The 13292-nt window shown below is 32.9% G+C and overlaps 1 pseudogene; it reads right to left on the reverse strand.

Annotated features, from left to right (window-relative positions):
- Window positions 1-3270: 3270 nt before the first annotated feature.
- On the reverse strand, window positions 3271-6604 carry LOC117930864 (annotated as a pseudogene).
- Window positions 6605-13292: the final 6688 nt, after the last annotated feature.

Raw genomic sequence — 13292 nt, forward strand, 5'->3', positions numbered from 1 at the left:
TCCAAAACTAAAGTTAATACTAATAGAACAATGGATACTTTGCTTAAGCTTGAATTTGATTGCTATGACTTCATTAATCCAATAAGATTTTCAAGAGGATTATGGTTGCAATGGATTTCTAATGTAACCTCTTTGGATATTATTCTGAAAAATGATAGGATGTTTCATTACATGGCTTATTTCTCTAATCTTAACATTAACTATTTTTTTACATTCTTGTATGAATATCCTCAACATTTCAAACAAAAAAAAGATTTAGGATATTTTACTTAATATTAAAAATTATATTATTCCTTGGGTTATTGTTGGAGATTTTAATGAAATTTTGTATCCCCATAAAAAAAAATTAGGAGAACCAATGGCAACTTCTCTAGAATGCAAAATTTTACAAAATTTATTGATAATTGTCATTTGCTTGAATTGGAACAATTATGGTTTACTTTATATTTGGTTTAATAAGAGAGGAGATTCCTCATCCATTTTTGAAAAGTTGAATAGAGTTCTTATAAATGATCAATGGTTTTATTCATTTAAGAATGCAAGAGTTGAAAATCCTCCCATCATTGGTTCTAATCATGGACCTATTGTCTTACACCTAGATAAAAGAGATATAGAGATAAAAGCCAAACCTTTTAGATGTGAGGAGTTTTGGTTCCTCTAATTGCTAGAAGGCTAGAAAATTACAAACATGTGTCGTCTATACTATAACGATATGTACCCAATCATGTAGATATTGTCCACTCAAGGTCAAAAGGGGGTCTCATGGCTTTCAAAACGTGTCTACATGATTAAGAGAAATCTATACTTATATAACGTCATGAACTTTCTCCTCTATTTGATGTGGAATATCACAAGCACCCCTCTCCCCATGTAGACACAAAGTCTTCATTGTATCCCATGAGATTGTGGGATCAAACAAACAAACACCCCTCATGGGGTGAAACAAACTCTCACACTAGAGTCAAGGATCGCTTTGATACCATTTGTAACAACCTGAACCGAACCATGTAAACATTGTTCACTATAAGCTCAAAGGGGCCCTCATGACTTTAAAACGCGTTTACATGGTTGCGAGGAGTCTATACTTATATTAGATGAGGAGTGGATTCTTTAGGATTAATTTTCTAAGGTTTTTTATTACTTTTTTGAGGTAAGGGAAATTAATACAAATTTTGTAAAAGAGTATTTCTTTGAATTATGAAATTTCTATGCATGGATCAAATATATATTTTGCATGAAAAATATGTTTGAGCATTTTCTTTATTTATAAAAAATGAAAATTGTGGAAATATGATGTTTTGTTTTCTAAGTTTAAATTAATGAAATAAAGTGTTTGACTCTAATTTATTTTGTCTTAGTCAATGGGTTATAATTATTGACATTTTTTGCCTCAATCAATGTGTTATAATTGTTGACCTTTGGTTTCGTTTATCTTAAAAGAACAAATTTGAGGTTAGCCACTCATTTGTAAAGTCCCACCTAACTGGGTGTCATTTGTTATTCAATAACCAAAGTAAAAATATTTTGAATGTGTTTGATTTGAATTTAATCTGAAACTGTTTTGAAATGGATATGAGAATGTTTTGTTGAAAAGTTTTGATAGTATTAACATATTTGAACTCAAAAGTTTTTATGAAAAAAAAAATTATACATTTTATCTCTTATTTGCAATCATAATTGAAAATGTTTGATCCATGAAACTATATTAGTATTTTCTTTATTAACCTTTGAATTTATTCTCCTTCATTGACAATTTTTTTTTTTTAACAACTCGCACCCAACCGTATAGATATTATCCGCTCTAGGCCCTCATAGTTTTAAAATGCATCTACAAGATTAAGAGAAGTTCATACTTATATAACATTAAGAACTTTCTCCCCTATCCAATACCCCTCATACAGACACAACATCATCATTGTGTCTCATTGGATTGCGAAGTCAAACAGACAAACATCCCCTATAAGGCTAAACATACCCCCACACCGGGGTCAATGATCAACTTTAATATCATTTGTAACGACTCGCACCCAATCGTATATATATTATCTACTTTAAGCTCAAAGAAGGTTCTCACATATTTAAAATGCGTCAACAAGGTTAGGAGGAATCCATACTTATATAGCATTAGAAACTTTTTCCCCTATTCAATGTGGGATATCACGTATGCCATCAAAATATTGAAAATATTAACCATAATTTTAAATTTTGTCTTTTTGTTTAAGGAATTTATGATCACATTAAGTATAATTGTTCGACACCTCTTTTGTATGAAGGTGACTTTCTAGCTTGGCTTGAAATAGTGCATAAAAACCATAAAATTAATTGCAAAATTTTCAATTATCCTACAAAAAAAAAATTGTTATTAGTTTGTGCAATGTATGGATTCATAGAAATCAGGTAGTGTTTAGGAAGATCCAACCCAACCCCTTTCTCATTGTTGAGAAAGCTACCTTAAGCTTCCAAAATCTCCAAGATTATGTGATTTTCTCCTATCTTTAAAATGAATGATGCAACATCCCTCAAATGATTTAAAAATGGATTCGATGGATTCCCCCAATTAATGGCTCCTATCTTTAAAATGAATGATGCAACACCCCTCAAATGATTTAAAAATGGATTCAATGGATTCCTCCAATTAAGGGCTCCTATCTTTAAAATGAATGATGCAACATCCCTCAAATGATTTAAAAATGGATTCAATGGATTCCTCCAATTAATGGAATATTAAAATTAAATTTTAATGGTTTAAAGATAGAAATTAAAAGTGCATTAGGATGGGTTATTAGAGACTCTAATGGAATCATAAAAATGGTTGTAATTAGGCATATATGCAATGTTTCAATAATTATTTTAGAATATGTGACTTTAAGAGATAACATGTTAGCTGCTAAGAACTACGGGTTTTTAAGCCTAGAGATTGAAGTAACTCAAAAATAGTAATAGATTGTTATAATAGTAAAAGTAATATTTCTAATTCTATTATATTATTAATTGATGATATTTGAAAGTTATCTTAGTATATAAATATTTATAATTATCATTATATTTATGAGAAAACAAGTAGAATAACAAATTGTTTAACTAAAAAATGTATTTGTAATATAGAGTCAATCATTTGAATGTCAAATTTTCTTAGAAAAAATATTATAAAGTTAAGTTTTAAAAATTATCATACTAAATTTTTCAATCAAATTTATAGATATTCTGTTTGGTAGTCTTTTTTTAATAAATAATAAATAAATAAATAAACCTCCAAATTTCATCGAATAAGCGAAAAAAAGAAGACTAGTAGCAGTGTAAACTTAAGTTCAAAAGTAAAAGGAAAAAAGGCAAAAAGAATAAAAGAGAAATGGTCAGATTATATCTCTTATGCCCCATTCAAAATCTTAGCACCTGAACCTTTTCACCTGTAAACTTCATCCCAACCTCCCTTTAAGAAATAGCTTATCTCCCACCTACACAAAAAGTGTATGCCTTTTTTTGTTTCCTTCCACAAGCTTCGACGTGAAAGTGACGTCCCACCAGTCTCATTATTCAGCGACTAGTCTCTCTCGGCTTCCTCTTCGTCAACATTTAAAAAGATGTCTTGTCCTATATAGTAGGCCATGTTTGATTTGAATTTTCATCTTTTCATATGCTATTGAAAAAGAAAATTACAATTTTCAACAACCCAGTACAGTCTAAATTTCATAAAACTTACTTTATGCTAATTAAAAATTGGAGAGGCGGCATCATGATAAAGGGAGATGGAGATGTGGAGACGGATGCATCTCATCGCCCCTTTGGGTTCAGGATCTCAGAGAACACGGCACCTGACATCAGCGCATTAGATGCACAACTGGTTGAACTTTTTTCTTCTCCGCTACATGGCATCATTACCCCACTGCTCTTCCAATCCCACGTGCCTCCACTATTACTATTACTAGTTAACACGTACAAATCGTCACTATCATCAGTAATGGAGGCCTTCAGTGGGGCTTCTTCGTCCTTCACTTTTCTCCACGACCTACTCTTCTCCATCTCCTGCTCCGCGCTCTCCTGTAGCTGCATTGCAAATTGAAGGCCCCACACCACATCGCTCATGGATGGCCGTTCGATCCCCTGATCCTGCAAACAACTCACTGCGATCTCCCCAAACTTCTGCAGACAGTCCGGCGCTATCTTACCCTTTAAAAAGGATCAACGATCTGTTCGAGCTTCCCATCTCTATAGCAGGCCGGGGCCCACTGTGCTAGACTCACCCGCTCTTTCTCCACCGTCTGATTCAGGGGTGGCCTCGCGCACAGTACTTCAAACAGCACCACACCGAATGAGTACACGTCGGATTTCTCCGTTAGCTGTTGCCGCCGGTAATACTCTGGGTCCAAATACCCGAAACTACCCTTCACCACTGTGCTGACGTGGGCGTTCGACATGCTGGTAGGGCCCATCTTTGACAATCCGAAATCCGAAACTTTGGCCACCCATTTCTCATCCAACAGGATGTTGGTTGTCTTCACATCCCGGTGAATGATCGTGTGCTTCACACCTGTATGAAGATAGTGCAACCCTCGAGCTGCGCCAATGCAAATCTCGAGCCTCTGCTTCCACGACAATGGAGGATTATCTGATTTGTAGAGATGATCGCGGAGAGTGCCGTGGGCCATGTAATCGTACACGAGGATCATCTCGCGATCGTCGTTGCAGTAGCCGATTAGAGATACCAGATGAAGGTGGCGGAGCTGGGAAAGCATCTCGATCTCAGTCTGGAATTCCTGGGCCCCCTGCTGTGACTCTGGATTCAACCGTTTGATTGCCACCGGTGTTGTTCCGCCGTTGATATACCCTTTGTACACGTTCCCAAAGCCTCCGACGCCGATGATGAAGACTTGGTCGAAGTTGTTAGTGGCCACCTTGACTTCTTGCAGAGTGAAGTGACGGCACAGATCGGAGGGCAGAGATGAGCGGCTGGTCTTCGTGGACTTCACCGAGGTATAAGAAAATTGGCCCCACCATGATCCTCCATCGCTGGGTTCGGAGTCTCTTACTCTCCTTCCTCGCCAGACAATAAAGAGAACTATAACAGAGAGCGCGATTAGGCCTGCGACCACGCTACCGGAAATCGCGATAAGCTTTGTTTTGTTACCCTTGGGTGAGGTAGACTGCGCAGGCGGTGATGGGGCAGGAGCCTCCAGTGGGTCTGGATTGGGCCCGGCGAGGCTGTTTTCAGAATTGCTGAGTTTGAACAGCTCGATTCCGTTGAGGATTGCATCATTGTAAACGGTTTCATAATCCGGGTTAGGATGCAGTTGTATGGAGAGGATTTGTTTTTTGTTACTTCCCTGGCTTGGGGTCATCATTACCCCATAATCTTTGTATATGGGAACTCCGTTTCCCGTGCTCCATGTGATCACGTCTGCATGATTCTCTGCCGTCTGGTTAGCTATGAAAATCGTGAACACCCTGTCCTGCTGCTCCTGGATCTCTGGTTGGAACTCGCAAAAATGTAATCTAAGCAGGTAACTAAAACCAGAGTCCACAGGCAAAACCCAAGTAAGATTGTATCCCATGTTCTCAGTTTTGTTGTTTCCCATGGTCCGGGCGGTGCGGTAGACATCAAGAGGTGCCGTGTAATTTGATATTTTGGTGAATTTGAGATTAATGCTGGTGTTGGCGGGTACAAATGCTAGTTTCACGCAGTATTCATCGTCTTTATCCCAAGTACGGAACATGCCGGTGTCATCCTTGGGCGAAATAATTTGCCCACCTACGTTTAGTCGGTATACATTTTCCAGAGCATGGTCGGTTTCAACGGAAAATGAACTCTGTTGACCGATAAACTTAAACTCTCCATCTTGTGGAGAAGTGTAGTAGAGATAGTCGGGCATGGAGACAATTTCAATTCCGTTAATAAAAGCGTATGCATCTGCACCCGCAGTGGGAGTGAATGTTATATTCAGCTTCTCACCTTCTTCGTTGAAGTTGATACAGAATTCTCTCACTATCGTTGAAGTACCAAGATCATCAGCAGCAAGGGCAGCACTGAAGTTGCTAAGAAGAGTGTAGCCACCACCGGTTTTGACCGAGAAAAAAGCTTTAGATCTGTCGAACTCCCCGTATGAAGATGGATAAAAGTGCAAGCGAATGTATTTCTGGCCGGCTGTGAGGGGAAATGAGTATGTGAACTCATTGCGAGATAGCCGCGCTGTGGAATAGGGAACCGATTCAGAAGGTTGTTGGGCTGCGGGAGATGTTCTTGATAGCTTGCCCTTTTCCGAAGGGGAGAATTTGGAATCGACGTCGCCCGTCCAGTTCCTGACCAATTCTTGCCTATTTCCGGCGGAGCCACAATTAATGGCGAAGTTTTCTGTAGGGGTGTAAGTGTAACCGGCGATGGGGATGGGGATGGTGAGGTAGTGGAGGAAGATAAAGAGATAGACAGGGGTGAGAATGGATGGAATGATTAAACAGAGGCATCTGTGGCCAGTATTCCTCATGGTGGCAGATGAAGGCCCCAATTTTTGCAATGGAGAGATATTAGGGAAGAAGAGAGGAAGTTAAATCATGGAGAGGAGAAGCTGCTTTTATCACACAGAAGCAGGGAAGGACTATGCTTTTATATTAGCACCGGGCATTTCCTACGTAAAAATACTGGGTGAGAAGAACTCAAGCAGAGAGGGACATAGAGATAATGACAAATGGGTATTGAGTAATCAATGCGCCAATGGAAGACTTAGACACGACTTATAAAAGCCGTGGGTCGGCGAGTGGCTTGTAGAACTAGAAGTAGAACCCCCGAAGTCGTTGAATTTTCCCAATCAGATCCAAACGTCTCATTTGGGTAATTAAGAGTGGAAACAGTCCACATTGGCTAGTGCGCGGTGGAGGTGCAGTACTGCATTGATCATAAACTCGGAGGCCCTACAGCATCTGATTATCTTTTCATGCATCCCCACCAAATACAATAAAATTACACTAAAAAAAAAGTAAAATAAAATAAAATAAATAAATAAATTTAAGAATGATAAATTATTTTTATATATTACTTTAAATTTATTTTATTTATTTTAATTTTTTAATATAAAAATTAAATAATTAAAAAATATATAAATTTCTCACTAATTTATTATATTTGATTTTTTTATTTATATTTTTCATATCATAATTAAATAACTTTTAACTTTTTTTTTCCTCTTTAATATTTCCCAGAAACCAAGTATATCCTAGAAGAATTATTAGTATATTTTATTTGATTGATAATTTTTTCCTTTTTAAGCATGCTTTTTGGATCTTATTCATCATGCTATGTCTATTAGGAGTTCTTGAGTTTTCTTACTTTTTTTTATTGAAGACTTCATTGTTAACTAGCCTTCATGTTCTATCTCATCTCAATTTTAGGCCCTCGTTTTTAGAGGAAAAAACATTTGAATTTCGTACCGGCTAAGACAGGAAATCTGTATGTGAATTCAGAGTGTGAGAGCCGTGCAGTGGCAAAGAGATGTAATTGTTTTTAAAAGCGTTCTCAAATACATCCTAAACCTCTCATTTTAAAAATATCTTTTAAATCAACTGTTTCATAAAACTAATCATATTTTCAAATAAATTCCATCATCTATTTCTCATAACAAGGCAAAATTAACATAGAAATGTCAATGATTGAATTTTACAAAAACATAAAATAAATAAAAAAAAGGAAATGTCCAAAAAAATAATTACTTAATTAAAACTCATAAAAATATAATAAAAAATAAAAAATATTAAAAAATTATAATAAAACAAATAATAAGTTTTTTTTTTCTTCGTCCTCATGCACTATTTTCTTATTGGTAGAGACATGCACTATTTTCTTATTGGTAGAGACATTGAATGAAGACAAACGAATAGTGGGTAGGAATAGAGTAGACGACTAATAAAAGTCCAAGTCGTTTGCACATTTATTCCGACCATCCCTCAGCTTCCACGGACCTGCTAACATACGTACCCTAGAAACCTTACTGTTACATATTTAAATGTCATTGTTGTATTGGATAAAGAATTCCGAGTCATTCGAGTTACATCAAAACATATTAATTTAATTACACATATTCCAATAGGTTGTCATACTTTATACTAATGGGACCCAAAACTATATAGTACAAAACCTCGAGTTCAAATATCAAAATACATATATAAGCAAACTTATATGGGGTTAGACTGCTAAGAGCCAGGTTGAATGACATTCATAAAATAAAAACTAGTATTGATATGGAGGAATCAAGGAAGATAATGAGCGCACTTGCAATCAATCATCAAACGAATAATATTAATAAAATGTTTCCTAGTTAGAAAGGTTTAGTTAGCAATTAACAATAAGTACCTACTTGAAAGGCTAGGCTATTATTTATCAGGAAAAAAGAAAAGGCTTCAGGTACTTAATCATTAGGTTATATTTGGTTTCTGAAAGTGTTAAAGAAAAAAAATATTTAAAAAAATGAATTTTAAAAAATAATTAAATATAATTAAAATTAATTTAAAATTTATATGTTTTAAAATTATTCAATTTTTATACAATGAAGAAAAATAACTTAAATTAATTTGAAAAATATCTAAAATTAATTTATTGATTTTTATTTTTATTTTTTTCATTTTTTTTCTTTCCTTGCATTTTTTCGCTCTATTTTCTTTTTCTTAAATTTTCTAAAAACTAAACATAATCCTTACTCTCAAATGTTTAACATAAAAATAAGTATGCAAATCTTACCTTCTCAACCAAAGATTGAATGGTTGAAGGGATGGTAGCACTTTGGTTCTTAATAAAGCATTCACTTTTTTGTTGTTTTTTTTTTTTTCTTAATCCATTCTTGGAAAAAAGGTGGAAAGTAAGGTTATCTTTGGTTCCGAGAAAGTAATAAAAAAGGAAAAAAATGTTAAAAATATATATATATATTTTTTCCTATTTGATATTACTATGAAAAATATGAGAAAAAGTAAAAAATAATTAAAATTAACAAGGAACTTACATATTTTAAATTATTTAATTTTTATATAGAAGAGTTAAATATGTGAAATGGGTTTGAAGTGGAATATAAAACTAATTTATTAATTTTAAATATATTTTTTTATTTTTTGTATTTTTTCTTTCCTTTTAATTTTTGTTACTATTTTTTCTAACACATTTTCCATCAAATTTTCAAGGAACCAAACACAACCTAAAAATTTGATCTACTACTGTATTTAATATGATGAAATGTTACATGAATATTTAATATGCTTAGGCCAATTACTATATTTATATCTATGAATTAGAGAAATCATTTCACCATATTACAAAAAGCACAAAAATTTGAGCCTTGAAACATCCCGTGTTTTACCATATACTTTTATTGGTCCTCTCATACGCTACAATCCCCTTCATGCCCCGAAGATTCAAATAGTTTAACTACTTTATTTATTGTTTCACCCTCCAAGATCTAATAAGTACATGGGAAAAACTACACTTATTCCATATAGTGAAGGACATGCTCCATGTATCACAATCCTATGAGAGAACCATTGGTTCCACCTTTAACCTATATTCTTTTTCAATCCTCTTGTGCATCCTTCCCTTCTTAGCAGTTCCAAAATTCTCCATCTTAGCTCAAATACAACCAAGGATAAAAATATTCATTTCTATAATTGGGTTTTACAAAAATATCAACAAAATTTAAAAAAAAAAAATTGATGAAATAAAAATTAATCAAAACTCATAAAAATGTAAAAATAAAATAAAATAAAACAAGAAATATTACACATATTCAAGTTCTTTGTCTTTTGAAATATAGGCATAATATAATTTATCACATTCAATAATAATATATAAAACTTGAAAATACATTTTATAAAAGCAATGTTATATGCATGATTTTTAAAAAAAATATAATTTTATTTTCAAATTTATATTTTTCTTATATTTAATTAATGTAAAGAGATATAAAGAATGATTCATTAATAATTAGTGAAAAGGAATTTAAATATAAGATAATTAAAATTATTTATTCATTAAAGTTACATTTTTAAATTTTGTATTTGGTACAAACCTATTAAAAAATATATTTATCTTTAGAATTCTCTTTTACATTAAAATAAGAGATGAAAATTTTAGTATAAATATTAGTTTAACATTAATATTATCAAGGACATATTTGTTACAATAAATCCCTAAAATAAGCCCTTAAAAGCTAACAATATTACAATAAACGGATTTATTAATACTTATCATAGGATTCCAGTTTTTCAATCCTATCATGTTTACGCATTATATTTTCTTGGCATTCTGGCTTGATATATTTTGCTTTATATATGACTTGATGCATTTGTAGTCACACAAAATATTCAAGTTATATTTCAAGTAGATGTGTAGACCCCCCAGAGAGGGAGCGGGATTTTTCCATCATTAAAATTTTCTGACCACCCCGGGATTTCAGCTGGAGGAGGCGGCCAGATTAGATGGGGTGATGGCAGATGGAGGATGGCTTGCGGGGCAAGCTAAAAAAACAGAGAAAGGAGGAAGGAAAGGCAGGGGAGCTCTGGAGGGGGAGATCGGGGTGAAAAAAAAGAAAACCAGAGAGAAGGAGTTTCCTCGTGCGTGGTAAGTTCCCATTTCTGAATGCCTACTTCACCATTTTGATAATATATTTCATTGTTTGCTGTGGACTTCGAGGGCCACAGGTTTGGTTTTGGGGTGAACTCGTTTGTATGCACACTATGCTCTGTTCCCGCTTTCATTTCCTTCTTTGGTGTTCATCTCTGTATCTGTATGGCCGTTATCATTCTTATGATTTTTGTTTCGGTCTCTATACATGTCGCCATCGTCATGCTCCCTTGAGTGCGTCTCATTTTCCTCCTTTGCATTTCATGGATCCTTCACGTCAAAATACTCCCCCCGCGCACCACTTCTCTCTCTACACCGCAGCCATGCCCATTCTCCCTCATTACTGCATGGCTGCCACCTTTCATACTCGTCTCCTCAGGCTCGCTCGTTTAGCTGGATCCATGGCGGCCGCACCTCCTGGACGTCGCCGAGCCGCCGCCGCTCGCTCCGGCCACGCGCGCCTGCACCAGCCGTCGCAGCAGCAGCGTCGAAGACGCCGCCGCGGCAGCACCTCCTCGTCGCGTCGCCACGTCGCTGCCACCCGTGGCAGCACCTCCTCCTCGCGCCACCGAAGCCCGGGGGCTGTCCACTCGGCCTGGAGGATCCACAACCCCGAACACCGCCGTTGCTGCCGCCGCATGGAGGTGACGGAGATGTTGCAGCCGCGGGGGGGGGGGGGAATATGCAAGGAAGAAGATGAAGATGAGGACCTTGGGCTTGGATTGGGGCACTAGGCCCAAGTTTGGGGTGGTCTGGGCTTGGGGTAAGGCAAGGCCCAATTTTATGTTGCTTGGTCTTTGGACTTGGGCTTGGGCTTAGGCTTGAGGGCTTGGGATCACTATTATTATTATTATTATTAAGTCTTATCCCATTGTTATTATTATTATTATTATTAACCATTATCCTATTATTACTATCACTATTATTATCATTATTATTGCTATTAATTCAACTTTCAAAATTTTGTTACCATTATTATTTCAAAACCTATTTAATTATTATTATTATTACTACTATTATTATTATTTCAAAGTATTATTATATTATTATTATTATTATTATTTCAAAATCTCACTATCATTATTTCTTGTTAATTCAACTTTCAAAATATTGTTATTATTATTATTATCGACTCAACTTTTAAAAATCTTACTATTATTATTGTTATCAATTTAACTTTTAAAATGTTACGATTATCATTATTATTATTTATTCAATTAAAATATTATTATTATTATTCTTATTGTTGTTATTAACCCGAACTCTCCAAATCTTATTACTGTTAAGATATTATTATTATTATTATTAACAGATATTATTATTATTATTATTATTAACAGATATTATTATTATTATTATTGTTAACGGATATTAGTATTATTAACAGATATTATTATTATTATTATTATTATTAACAAATATTATTATCACTATTATTAGCGGATATTATTATTATTATTATAATTATTATTAGCGGGTATTATCTTTATTAGTTATTATTATTGTTATTATTATTATCATTGTCATTATTATTATTTGTTCAATTTTTCGAATTTTATTATTATTATTATTATTGTTAATTCAACCTTTTCAAAATCCTATTATTATTATCATCACCATGGTCATTATTATTATTAATTCAATTTCTCGAACCTTATTATTGTTATTATTATTATTATTATTATTATCATTATTATTATTTCTGTTATTGTTATTATTATTGGTTATCATTGTTACTATTATTATTATTGTTATTATCGTCGTTCTCATTTATCTTATTATTGTTATCATTTTAATCGGGTCAACTTTCAAAACCTTATTCTTATTTTTATTAATCCAACCCTTTAAAATCTTATCATTAATATTATTATTATTATTATTATTAATTCCACTTTCAAAATCTTATTCTTATTTTTTCTATTAATCCAACCTTTTAAAATCTTATCATTAATATCTTATTATTATTATTAATTCCACTTTCAAAATCTTATTATTATTACTATTATTATTATCGTTATTATTAATTCAAACCCTCAGAACCTTATTGTCATTATTATTAATTTAACTTTTAAAATCTCATTATTATTATTGTTATCATTAATTCGACTTTCAAAATTTTGTTATCATTATCTATCATTATCATTTCAAAACCTTATTAATTATTATTATTATTATCATCACTATTATTATTATTATTTCAAAATATCATTATTATTATTATTATTATTATTATTATTATTATTATTTCAAAATCACACTATTATTATTATTATTAACTCAACTTTTAAAAATCTTACTATTACTCTTGTCATCAATTTAACTTTTAAAATGTTACGATTATTATTATTAATTCAATTAAAATATTCTTATTATTATCCTATTACTATTATTATTAATTCAAACTTTCAATATTTTATTATTATCATTGTTAATTCGAACTCTCAATATCTTATTATCACCATTATCATTAATTCACACTTTCAAAATCCTATTATTAATATTATTATTATTACTATTATTATTAATTCAAACTCTCAATATCCTATTACTGTTATTATTAATTCAAACTCTCAATATCCTATTACTATTATTATTGATTCAACTTTCAAAATTTATATTTTCACAGTTTAATTTCTTAAAGTTCATTTCTTGTAATTATTATTATTGTTAAATCAACTTTCAAAACCTACATTCTCGCAGCATT

This window comes from Vitis riparia, chromosome 14 (assembly GCF_004353265.1).
Source record: "Vitis riparia cultivar Riparia Gloire de Montpellier isolate 1030 chromosome 14, EGFV_Vit.rip_1.0, whole genome shotgun sequence".
In the NCBI taxonomy this organism is placed as follows: Eukaryota; Viridiplantae; Streptophyta; class Magnoliopsida; order Vitales; family Vitaceae; genus Vitis; species Vitis riparia.